This window comes from Eleutherodactylus coqui, chromosome 4 (genome assembly GCF_035609145.1).
Source record: "Eleutherodactylus coqui strain aEleCoq1 chromosome 4, aEleCoq1.hap1, whole genome shotgun sequence".
Classification (NCBI taxonomy): Eukaryota; Metazoa; Chordata; class Amphibia; order Anura; family Eleutherodactylidae; genus Eleutherodactylus; species Eleutherodactylus coqui.
Window position 1 is genome coordinate 253,647,156 of NC_089840.1, and position 13,165 is coordinate 253,660,320.

Below are 13,165 nucleotides of genomic sequence, written 5' to 3' on the forward strand. Positions count from 1 at the left end.
AGCCGAGAGTGTCAGGTGTAGGTGAGCTGAGTTTGTCAGGTGTAGATAAGCTGAGTTTGTCATTTCATACACATTATGATGGAATTTATTTTGGGCTGCAGTGTAAATTTGGGAGTGTTTACACTCTTTAACCCCTTAGTGACGGCCAAACCGCCTTTTTTTCTTACCTCACTAACGGGCTTTGAACCTGCATATACGTCTTTTTAAGACCGGTACCAAGAATCTCGCCCATATTTGGTGCGTTGCGAGCCACACAGAACTCGCACGAATATGAACTCCATTCTTTTGTATGGACTCATATACATTAGCAATGTTTTCCCTCACTGCATCGCGGCATGTCCGATCTTTTCGCGTTCCTCTAAACGCATCGCCAATTGTTTTCAATGGGACAGGAAAACACGTTACATGCCGTACGATGCAATGTCTTCCATTAAAAACAATGGGAAACACTTGCCAATCCTCCAACGTGCGTGAAAGCCGCGCCGGAGGATCGCTATTTCACAGAAGTGATGGGAGGCGTTTTTTCGCATCTGAGTAAGAATGCATGTTGGTAAAAGTGATGTCGGGCCAAATTCTCCTAATATCGTGCTCGCCTGTGTGTAGGTAGCCTACGGCGGGGGTTTGACTGACTACTGACAGCAGGGCTCCTGCTCGAACCACCAGATTTTGTTATTTAAACCGCTTACATGTCACAACCAATAGCAATTGCAACATGTAAATAGATGTTTGGAGAGGAGGCGCCTTCTGTCACCCATCGCAGTGCCATCACGAGGTACCAATGGCTTCCGATGGCAGCCAGACGCCTGATAAAGGCCTCTATGTCTGCCATGTACCTCAGGCACACAACCCATCACCTCATGCGCCTTCTTGGAAATGTACAATAGGTCCAACCTGGCATAGATTTTCGGTATAACTTACTCCAGTTTCTGGCGTAAACTATACATGAGGGCTCTTTCACATGGGCGTATGAGGGGCCAAGTCGCGGCTCAATCTCCTGTTTTCCTGCCATTCAGATGGCCAATACCGTCGGGCGAGGGGAGAGAGTTTAACTCTGCTAAACTCTCTCCCCCTCTCCACCCCAGCCTATGGGAGCTTCGGCAAGGAGAGGGAGGGACTTTAGCAAAGCGAGCTGCTGGTAAACTCCCTCCCCCTTCCCTTTTCTGTCGATTCTCATAGGATTCCTATCTTTTCCAAGCGTTCATAAAAGCAGCCGGCCGGCTGATGTTACGCACCCAAAAAATTGCCCATCTGAACAAATGCATTGGAGTCCAATATTTCAGATGGTCACGATTCACAGCTACCTTGCCGCGATAAAACACTTGTGTGAAAGAAGCCTAAGGGCTTCTACTAAGGATGAGGGAGGATACTCGCTAAGGCACATTACTCGAGTGAGTAGTGCCTTAGCCGAGTATCTACCACTCGTCTCTAAAGATTCGGGGGCCGGCGGGGGGTGTGGAGCGGCGGGGGAGAGCGGGGAGGAACGGAGGGGAGATCTCTCTCCCCCCCCCACTCCCCGCCACAACTCACCTGTCACCCGCCCCACCCCCACTCCCCCGAATCTTTAGAGACGAGCGGGCAGATACTTGGCTAAGGCACTACTCGCTCAAGTAATGTGCCTTAGCGAGTATACTCGCTCATCTCTAGCTTCTACCCACTTGCGTTTTTGTCACACGATTCTCAATGGGACTTTCTAATGTTAAAAACGCATCGCAAGTTGTTGCTTTGCAATTTTTGTATGATGCGTTTTTAACATTAGAAAGTCCCATTGAGAATCGTGTGAAAAAAACGAAAGTGGGTGGGACCCCCAAATCAGTAGGATCGGCGGCTATGCCCCCTCCCAAAAGCCTTGGCTACTTTTCGAAAAAGTGGTGGGGCTGGCACAGAAAGAAGAAAAACTGGCATGAAAAGGTTTAGAAATGTGCTAAAAATTGTGATAAAACGCTGGCGCAAAAAAGTCAACTAGGAGATGGTATAAAGTTAGGCCAAGGAATGTAAAGATGTGCCAGGTTTATTATCCAGCATGATAATATATTGTATTTTAAGGCCTCATTCAGACAAGCGTTTTCTCGCAGATATTACCTTTTGACGAATATCAAAGGGATCTGAAAAAAAAAGGGAGGGGGAGGGAGTTCAGCTGTTCCGGCGCTCGTTGCAGAAGACAACTGGCTCTATTTAGCTAGTGAAGCTAATTAGAACCCATTCTGCCGATCACCGCTGCAGCGTCCTTTTCACATGATGCGGCCGTGTGAATGGACCAGAAAATTTCTTTTTGACATGTTGCGATCTTGTGGAGATGGTAAAGTTTGGTTTTCACTGGAGTTCCCCTTTAAATGACAAGTTGAGCTTCGCCACATCTGTAGCTCTTGTCAAAATCCCACTCACTTCTGCAACACTTAACATGTGCTTATGGGGCCTGACAGCCTATTATTACCGCATGCCCTCTAATAATGACGCCCGGGCGTTGGGTTCCAGTTGACACAATGATATACTAATTTATGCTTCTGACACGCTGACTTGTAGCACTCGTGGCAGCGAGGCGATTAGGTGCGCTGACATCTTATACGAATTAACATAATGCCGTCTTGTGGTGACGACGTTCATCAAAGGATTACAAATGTAGCACCTTACATGTTAAAATATGAACAGCTGAGTTATGCAAATCCACCAATTTTTATTTAACGCAAGCAGCAATTAACTGTTTAATGACCTGATAGATGACATGGAGCACATGGGGGCACCTTTACTTAGACCAGCGTTTCATACTCTGGTAAGTAAAGTATGTGCTGGCGTCAATGCGACAAACGCAGGAATAGGTGCAAGCCTTCTGTATAAGCCTACTGCAATGCACTTGTTGCCTCTGGCGGCACCTCCGTGCCCAAGACTGGCTATGAGCTGGCATTAAATTATAAATTTGGCACAGTTTCTGACATAAATTATAGTAAATCTGATGGGCCATGCAGCCTAAAGCTAGGCCCCGCCCATTTTTCTAAAAGATGGTCAAAATTGTACCTTTTTGGTACCGGAATTCAGGTGCAAAAGGTCTGATAGATAAGCCAGATTGTCTATCTAAGGCTTTATTCACACAAGCTTTTTATCGCGGCGGTTTTGCCGCGATAGATCACTGGCCTAAAATCAGACCAACTGATGAATTGGATTCCAATGCATTTGTTCAGGTGGGCAATTTTGGGGGGCCGGATGGAAAAAATAGCACATACGGTGCCAATTCCGGCACCCATTTTTACGCGTGGCCGGAAAAGATGGGACTTGTTCTATCTTTTGGCCACGATTAGCCAGTGGGAGCCACAAGCAGGTATAAGGGGAGGGAAGGGGGAGAGAGTTTAGCAGAGCTGAACTCTCTCCCCCTGGCCAACAGTAATCTGGGCTGTGGCATTTATACGCCACAGCCCGGCCATCTGAATGAGTGAAAATCTTAGCGCCCGTGTGAAAGAGGCCTAAGGCTGTGTTTGCACAGATGATTTTTCTGTGCATTTTTCACAAAGAAAAAATCATCAGAAGGAAGTAGAACACATTGAATGGGAATATTTACAGCGGTGTCATCTTACTGGGATGGACAGTCCGCCTATCTTTTGACCAAAACACGCTGGTGGCTCCAGCTGTCAGAAAAGGGAGGGGAAGTGTCGCGGCTTATTAGTTGCGACGGCATCGTGGCACGGTGGCCATAACACAGGGTTTGACCCATCACCTGTGTTACTATGCAGGACAAGGGTTAATGCATGTTGTGCAGAGATTGCTAGCTGCTCTACCTATCAGCAGGTGTGGAGAGCTTTATATTCTTTCCAAGCCCTCTTCCCCTTCTGTTGATTTCAGTTCACTAGAGGAGAGGTTGGAGCTGGTGAGATCCTCTAGCCTGGGTGATAGCTCCATTTACTGATAAGTACTGCTTTATCCTTTTTGTTGTTTTTGGTTACCTTTGTTGGTTATGTTGCAGTGTCAGTCCATCTCTCCAGCAGTTCCTGTAGGGATAGTCAGAGCCTGGAGGAAGACAGCAGGGCTGTCCTTATCAGGGCAATAACTCTGCTTGCAAGCAGGGACTCCTCACTTCACTGTTTGGTAGGGACAGGTTATTTCCATCTACCTGGAGTGGAGCTCACTGTCCCGCATTGCATGGTATTTTATACCTGCGTCCGGGCTGTGGAGAGGTCCGCCCAGCGGACATGACAGGGGGTGAGTTTAGCAGCGGCTAGCACTGCTAAACACTAACAAGTGCCTCTAGTGAGGCATTTAAAAGTAATTACTAATAGTTCTGCCAACTGAGGGATTTCGGAGCTGCGGCGTATTTTCCCAGCAATGGACAAAAAATCACAAACAATTTTTGGGGCAGAAATAAGTAACTTTCAGCAGAGATGTGAGCAGCATTGGAACGCAACACCTATGTGAAAGAGGCCTCAAATCACAATCGCCCGTATGAATATAGCATAAATCAAAGGGCATGGAGAAATCATGTAACAGGTGTATATGGTTTCAGCTAGATGAGCACATTGAGCAGTCACCCACAGTGCAGGTGAAAAAAGTAAGTGAACCTCTGTGTCAATAACTTCTCCAAGAGCTAATTGGCAAAAGGTATTTTAATTAAAGGGTAGTTTGGGCTCCTTCAAATGACCTATCTTCTGGATAGGCCATCAGTAGTTGATGGAGAGGGGTCAGCCATTTGGGATTTCGATCGTCCAATTTGATGTCCAGTGCAGCAGGCTGGGCATTATCATTGTCCTATCCGAAACGAGAAGCAGGAAGTAGAATAGCAACATGACGCTCCCATTGATTTCAATGGGAGTGAAGATAGTTCTCCCACTTCCTCCCCTGTGCACTGATGATAACGTCCGTCCCGCTGCACTGGATAGCTTGCAGGACAATCAGCTGATGAACTGGAGTCCCAAGCAGCAGACCCCCATCCACCAACTGATGACCTATCCAAGGATAGGTCATCAGTTGAAAAGAGCCCAGAGTAGTCCTTTAAGGAGAGGAGATTGACTGCAGGTTTCACGGGTGCTTTGTCCATTAAATAAAGGCAGATAAAGCCTGGTTACTAACAAGTCTGTTCTCAAGACAAGCGTTGGCAAGGAGATTGGTAAAATCCAGTTGTCATTTTATTCTTAAATTCCCAGTAGGTCACAAAAACCTAATGTTTAGACTTTTCTGCTGCACCATTCCTAAATAACGTGAATATACCATAATCCGGTATTGCACGGACTAAGTTATCAATTTGAACTTAATGGGGTCTATTTATTCAGACCGGTATTTCTCACGTCAGTCATAGTAAACACTGTGGCCCGCTACGAGCGACAAATGTACTATGAGCTGCAAGCCTCATAATACATTTATTTCACCTAGCCGTTCTTCTGCGTGCCAGATGAAAACTTACACCAACTCTGAGCTGGAGTAGCTTTTTTTAATAATCTAAGTCAGTTTCTGGCATATATCCCATTAAATATAGTGCATTGTGTGTGGCCATGGCCCCTAAAACAGAACCCACAACTTTTTGAAAAAGAGGCGGGGCTTGGCATACATACCTAAAACAGTTTGCCCTAGAATTGTGACTTTTGGATACCAGAATTCTGGCATCCAAGCCGTGATAAATAGGCCCCACTATATTTCCTAAGTTTCTTTCTATCGAATTCATGAATTCTGAGTTGGAGAAACTGAAACGGTGAGGTATATTTTAGCGGTTAAAGTAAAATAAAATCGCAGTAGCATTCTAATGGGGTTTCTGCACTTGATAAATGCACCGTGACATCAGTTAATGGGGCACATTAGCACAATTTTAGCAGCCTCCATCTACAGGTCTAACTTGCATGTCAAGTTATTTGTAGCGCCGAAAGAAGTTTTTTTTTACAAATTAAATTAGTAATCAGCACCTCCATTGAATGAATTAGCACTGTGTTGGAATATCACTTCAACAACAAGACAAATACTGGTGTAAATACGCGCTGGCATCGGCCTCTGTTTTCTGGCTTCTCTGGATGTTTGTAGACCTCCTGCTACTGCCCTAGAATATTGTGTTATTTGGTGTCATTCCGGATGCTCTCCGCCTTGGTGGATGTATCGCTAGACATAAGGAGCAACAGTATCAATTGCTCTATGGGATGGTCTGAGGTGTTTGTGACCGACCTAAATTTCATTTTGGGTTTGGCCGTTAACGCCAGGTGAGGCCTACATGTTATTTCACCCCCTTCTACTGTACGTTTTCCAAAGCGCTGTCCCTAACTTCTGTTCCTGTTACTGCCCCGTTATACTGCATTGCATAGCCTGAGTTCATACATAAACCTAAGACCATCCATGGTGGGCAAAAACGTCTGCTCATGAGTCCACTATTAGAAAAACACTAAACAAGAATTATGTTCATGGAAAGACACCAAAAAGGAAGCCGCTGCTGTCCTAAAAAAATCATTGCCATTTGTCTCAAGTTTACCAAGACCATGTAGATGTTCAACAATGCTGTGCTATAGACAAATGACACAAAAGTTGAAGTTTTTAGCACAAATGCACAATGCTGTGTTTGGAGGAGAAAGAATGCTGCACAACGACACCAAGACCTCATCCAACTCAGAAGCCTGGTGGAGGGGGCATCATGGTTTGGGGCTGCTTTGCTCCTACAAGACCTGGTCACCTTGGGGTACAATGAAGAAGGATACAGTGTATTCTAAGGTGGATCAGAACATCTTACAGGAGAATGTAAGGGCAACTGTTCAGGACCACAAGCTGACGAGACATTGGGTGATAAACCATAGAAGACAATAACCCAAAGCTCACAAGTAAATCAGCTAAAGAATTGTGGAAAAAGAAGCGGTTTTCTGTTTTAGAATGGCCAACTCAGAGTCCTAATCTTAACCCTATGGAGATGCTGTGGCATGACCTGAAAAGAGCTGTGCACGCAAGGCATCCCAGAAATATTGATGGACGAAAACATATTTTCAGGGAGAAACAGTCTAAAATTCTGCCACAGCATTGTGCAAATCTTACTTGCATCCACAGGATTCTCTATCTATAAACAAAGATCTAATTGCTTCAGTGTTTCTGATTTTTCAGAAGATTGGAGACTCTTAAAGCTACAGACACATCCTGATTTTAAAGCATGTATTATGCTCTGTGCATACAAAAGTCACAATTGTGGCACACGACAAAAATGCAATTTTTTGAGCTCTCATGCCAGACACCGCCACTTAAAAAAAAGGGGCCTAGCTTTAGTTTGTGGCCTCTTACATTTATTATGACATACACCAGAAACTGACAACCATTATAGCAGAAATATACGTCAGCCTGGAGGTGGCGTAGGTTTCCATCTGGTGCACGGAAGTGCCACCAGGTGAGAGAGATGTACTAAGAGTAGAGATGAGCGAGTATACTCGCTAAGGCACATTACTCGAACGAGTAGTGCCTTAGCCGAGTATCTCCCCGCTCGTCTCTAAAGATTCGGGTGCCGGCGGCGGTCAGGGAGTGGCAAGGGAGAGCGGGGAGGAACGGAGGGGAGATCTCTTTCTCCCTTTCTCCCCCCCCCCGCTCCCTGCCGCAACTCACCTGTCACCCGCGCCGGCCCCCGAATCTTTAGAGACGAGCGGGGAGATACTCGGCTAAGGCACTACTCGCTCGAGTAATGTGCCTTAGCGAGTATACTCGCTCATCTCTAACTAAGAGGTTTCTGCTAGTCTAAGTAAATATGCCCCACTATGTCTGCAATGCAATGTGTGATTGGTATGATAAGGGGAATGCTTACTCTGATTGGCATTTCATTCACCCGTCCAAGTAAACGGTCAGCCTCTTAATACATTTGACATGTCTGGCGGCACCTGTGTGCCGCACTGAAACCTGCATCAACAATAATGTATGCTAGTGTCTAGTATACATTAAAGTAAATAGCGGTTACGCCCCCTAAAGCTACGTCTAGCCCACTTTTTGAAAAAGTGGTGGCGTAAAATTGCAAACATTTTGAAACATACACAGTGACTCTTTACAAAACAGTCAGAACAATAAATGATAATGCCCTATGGGCACCGTGCTGTAATGTTATGGGTTGGTCCTTCAAATGGTACTATATTTCATGGCCACTGCTGATGGCAGTATCTCAGATATGCCAATGTTGTCCTATTCTCTACACTCAATGGGTAGTCTAGTAGCTCGTTCTGGCTGTTTACCTTCAATTCTCTTTAGCCCCTGCTTTTCTCTAATGATTGGAGGTCCAAATGGTAGACAGCCTAGTCAATGCGTGTTGATATAAACATACATATGACCATAGAAAGAGAGAAGCAGACTCGTCACACCAGATGCTCATTTCATTAGATCTTCATCAGGGGTACTTAGCCAAGTTCACTGCAAAGTTTATATAACAAGCTATTCAATTAGACAGCCATTCCCATAATGTTAAATACTAAGCACATGTGAGTTCACCGACGAGCACCTACTGATACTCCAACTTCTTGCATGCATACGAGTTGGTCATATGACATATAGCGTCATAACATTGATGCACAGTCACTGTAAGCATGATAGGCGTATATATTTATAATTGGTGCTTTTTGACTCCTTATGTTGGAGTGCCCTTCATATTAGTACAAAAAATGCGCTTAAGGAGAGCTGGGGCAACCTCTACACAGGGACTGGAGCAATCTGCTTCTGCTCCCTACTCTATATAATGGCGATGACAGATGGGCTTGGGTCCTGAAAAGCTGATGGGATGGGGTACTGAAGAGTGGGCCCCAGCGATCAACTATTGATGACCTATCCTGAGGATAGGTCAGCTACAAAAATTAGCTGGAAAACGCCTTTAAACTCTTTCATTGTTAAAGATGTTTGTCATCATAAGTCATGATCAGAGGCGTATCTTGAAGCTTCTGGGCCCCAATGCAAAATCTGTAACAGGACCCCCAACTATAATGCTTTATTCATACTATTAGGCTTACTATATGGAGAAGAGAGGCCTTATGGGCCCCCTAAAGCTCCTGGGCCACATCCCCTGCATTCCTTATAGTTATGCCCCTGGTCATGACTTAAACAATTACTGCTACGAGAATAAATGGAAAATCACTTTAAAGCCCAGCAGCTTACCTTTCCAATAATACCAGGATCAAAGCTCTAAGTGCAATAATCGGGGCACAGCACTTAGTTGAAGTTGAGCAAGCTGAAAAGTTTTACATCCTGGTTCTGTGTCTATGTAGGGGAGAGGTAGGAGTGAGAGCAGGAAGAAAGAGTAGAGTGTGTTACTGCGAACAATACCCTGTACAGTGTCTAGTGACCCTATGAGGGTGATACAGGCACCTTTATTCATGTTATGACCCCTCTATGCCAATGGGTGAGGATACGGTATATGTTCTCTGACTGTCACATTTAAGGAGTCTGTGTATTTTTTGAGATGAGAAGTTGCACATCTAATCACCCTTGTACCTAATAATAATAATAATCTTTATTTGTATAGCGCCAACATATTCCGCAGCGCAGGGACGTAACTATAGAGGATGCAGGGGATGCGGTTCCACCTGGGCCCAGGAGCCGTAGGGGGCCCATAAGGCCTCTCTTCTCTATATAGGGAACCCAGTACTATGAGTAAAGCATTATAGTTGGGGGCCCTGTTATAAGTTTTGCATCAGGGCCCGGGACCTTCAAGTTACGCCTCTGCTGCAGCGCTTACATAGACAGGGGGAATACAGAAAGACAAAAAATACAAAAATTACAGAACCGCGATTACATAGTAATCAGTTGATGGAAACAATAGGGGTGAGGGTCCTGCTCCAACGAGCTAACATACTACAAGTTGTGGGGTGATACAGAAAGTAAAGGGCTGGAGATGTGCACGGTATGGCGGAGATGTGCACGGTATGGCAGGGTGGAGAGTGAAGGATGTTATACACATAGAAAATGGTCAGACATTTAGCCGTGTGACGGCAGAATCGTTATGACTGCAGGAGCGGTTTATGATAGCTAGCAGGGATTGCAGTCAATAGGTCAGGGAACATGTTATCAGGCGGAGTACAGAGGGGTTTGTTTAGGGAATGCGGTATGCCTCCCTGAAGAGGTGCGTTTTTAGAGCACGCCTGAAGTTCTGCGAGTCCTGGATTGCTCGGGTAGCCTTTGGTAGTGCATTCCAGAGGACTGGTGGTGCTCTGGAGAAGTCTTGGAGGCGGGAATCAGAAGTTCGAATTAAAGGGGTGCGCAGTCTTGTTTAGTTAGCAGAGCGGAGAGCCCGGGCTGAGTGATGGATTGAGATGAGGGAGGCAATATAGGGGGGAGCTGCACTGTGGAGGGCTTTGTGGATGAAGGTAGCGAGCTTTCATTGAATTCTGTATTTAACGAGCTGCCAGTGCAGTGACCGGCACAGGTCAGAAGCGTCCGAGTAACGGCTGGACATGAAGATGAGCCTGGCTGCCGCATTCAGGATGAATTGGAGGGGGTAGAGTCTGGTTCAGGGAAGTCTGATCAGCAACGAGTTGCAATAATCGAGCCAGGAGTAGATGAGGGCAACAGTGAGCGTTTTTAGCGGGTCCACAGTGAGAAAAGAGCGGATTCTTGCAATGTTCTTGAGATGCAGCTGACATGTTCGGGCGAGAGATTGGATGCAGGGGGTAAAAGAGAGATCAGAGTCGAATATGACCCCAAGGCAGCGGGCATGTTGTCTAGGAGTTATGGTGGTGCCACACACTGAGATGGAGATGTCAGGATGAGGTCTGTTAGTGGAGGGTGGAAATACCAGTAAGTCAGTTTTAGAGAGGTTTAGTTTTAGGTAGAGAGAGGACATGGTGTTAGAGACAGCGGACAGACAGTCGGTGATGTTTTGGAGGAAAGGTGCAGAGATGTCACGGGAAGAGGTGTATAGCTGGGTGTCGTCAGAACACTTTGTCTACTCAAGGCCATGTAGCCATTGATATTATTCTACCGCCCCCTATGGACAAGAGTATTTTTTAAAGAACCCTTGTAAGCTCCGAGTTATTGTATTGCTTGGCATGGATGATGTCACCGATCATTTTTCCATACAATATTTCTCTATTCAATTTGCTGTGATGTGTTTCTATTAACCTAACATCCTGTATCGCGGCTCAGAGTCGCGGCCATTTCATCCTAATCTCTTCACTCATGGGCAATCTTCTCTCTTCTGCTTATTTGTTGAGCAGTCTTACCAGTTTGGGGCTTGGCACTTAAACTTTTCCCATCTAGGATCATAACTCTGAGATACGGCACATCTGGGACAGTATTGTGCTCCGGAGCTGCGCCTCAAACTGCTTGACATAGATTACTTCTTTCTCTTCATCAGCTTTGTGGCTGGCAGGTAAGATATAACTCTAGACCAAGCTGAGGAATTGACTAGGAAGGGACAGATATGCTCCAAGATCAGGAAGACAATGTGGCAGCAATCCAGATAACAATTGATCCGTCCTTCGCAAAGAGCCTATGATTCATCTGGTCTGTAGACAGTTCAGGTCATCCCTATTAAAGGCATAGATCACATGACCTCCCCTCGGTTAACATGGACAATAAAACAAATAGTTGAAGGAGGCAATGTTAATGCAAAGTCACAAACAATCAGCTGTAAACATCCTTACTATTCCCGACCCATCATTATAAAACTTAAAGGGACAGTAACCCCAAAAGTTTTTTTTTTTTTACTTTTTGCATGAAATTACACTTAAGCTTAGAAAAAATGTAACATTGTTTTTTTTTGAGGTTGGTAAATCATCATTTTTATGGTCCATTTATATGTCATGCAACAGAAAAACTATTTGTTTCACTATTTTTTTTGTTTTTATGATAAAAAAGATAGGCAATACATTCCATTTAAGGTTTTTTAATAGATAAGCTCTATCAGCTAGGCACAAGATACATCATACATTTTAGATTGATAGGGATGTAACTGATATGGGTGTAACAGGGCATAAATGACCCCTTTAAATGATAAAAATCCTCCTGTCTGCAACTCCAACTAGAGGGAGCAAAATCAATTTACTGCATAATTATTAATAATCTGTATGCAGTCAGCTCTTGAGCTCCCCTTAGTGGTGTCACCAGGCATCCAGAATTTTATGATTTAGCTCTACGGAGGAAATGTATTAAGCCTTTCCAATCTAATTTTGGATTCACAGTTTCCTAAAAGGCTTTCTCTTTTTGCTGCTATACAATGGTGCCATCTGCTGGCTAAATCCAGTATGTATGCACCAGAGAGGCTCTGACAGCAGAGTGGCTGGAAATAGACGGTAAGAATACCCTGTTGGACGTCTTCTGACATTGAAGCTGTACAAGCTTCAATCAGAATGTAGGAAAACGTCAGACAGTGGATTGGAAAGGGATAAGATGGTGTATCAAACATAGGTCTTAATATACAGATGCAGCAAAGTTTAACTGAACTGCGATAACGTTCTGCAACAAGTACGCATCTTCATACTTCAGGCACATATCAGGCAGTTCCAATGCCTACATAGAAATCTCTGCCAACTGTGCCAATGAGTTTCTGGTGTGAATTATATATACATCTGTCAGGCCGGGGTGACCACAACCCCTCTTGACGAGCCATGACCACTTTAAAAAAGAATTGTCATAAGGTGGTGTCAATTTTTAACGTCAAAACTTTTTGTGCAAGCAAGGTTGGCACATAAAATTGCTGTTTTTGTACTCCATGTTCTGCTTGATAAACTCCACCCTATGTCTATGAAGATGATTTGGAGCTCCAACCTCTATAAATATATATTACGAATTTAGTCATCAAATGTCGAGCCAAAAAAGAAACTACATAGGAGCGTGTTACTATGGGTGTTGTGCCAGAACTCTGGCATACAGTAAGTTGCGTCTTCCTTTTGGGGCAAATCAATTTTAGACAAATTAATATTGATTTCCGTAAAAAAAAGCAATATTACACCTTTTAGATAATCTTAAAAAGTGTCTAGAAAAGGGGGCAGGGTTTTAGTGGCGTGAAAGATTTAAAGGGATTACATCACCAGGTTTATGACGTTTGACTTGGAGTTGAACTCCAAATCAGGGAGGCAGGATATGCCAAGCCCTCCCTGCCCATTGCATGCAGGCTGTTTTGTGTATAGAGAGAAAACTGTCACTCTGCATGCTGCAGGCGAGGAGAGGCCCATCTCCGTGACTCAGAGCTCAGCTCCAAGTCAAAGTTCAAGAAGGGTATCATTTCTCCTTATGGAGACACCCAGAAGGTGAGTAAGGAGACTTA

General features: G+C 44.7%; 1 long non-coding RNA gene across 2 annotated transcripts in view; it reads right to left on the minus strand.

Annotated features, from left to right (window-relative positions):
* The window catches only part of LOC136626232 (uncharacterized), a 58,761-nt gene extending 49,640 nt beyond the window's left edge, over window positions 1-9,121 (minus strand). For both annotated transcript variants that reach the window (XR_010792645.1, XR_010792644.1), the window contains exon 1: window positions 9,058-9,121. This is a non-coding gene — a long non-coding RNA (uncharacterized lncRNA). The remainder of the gene's footprint in view (window positions 1-9,057) is intronic.
* Window positions 9,122-13,165: the final 4,044 nt, after the last annotated feature.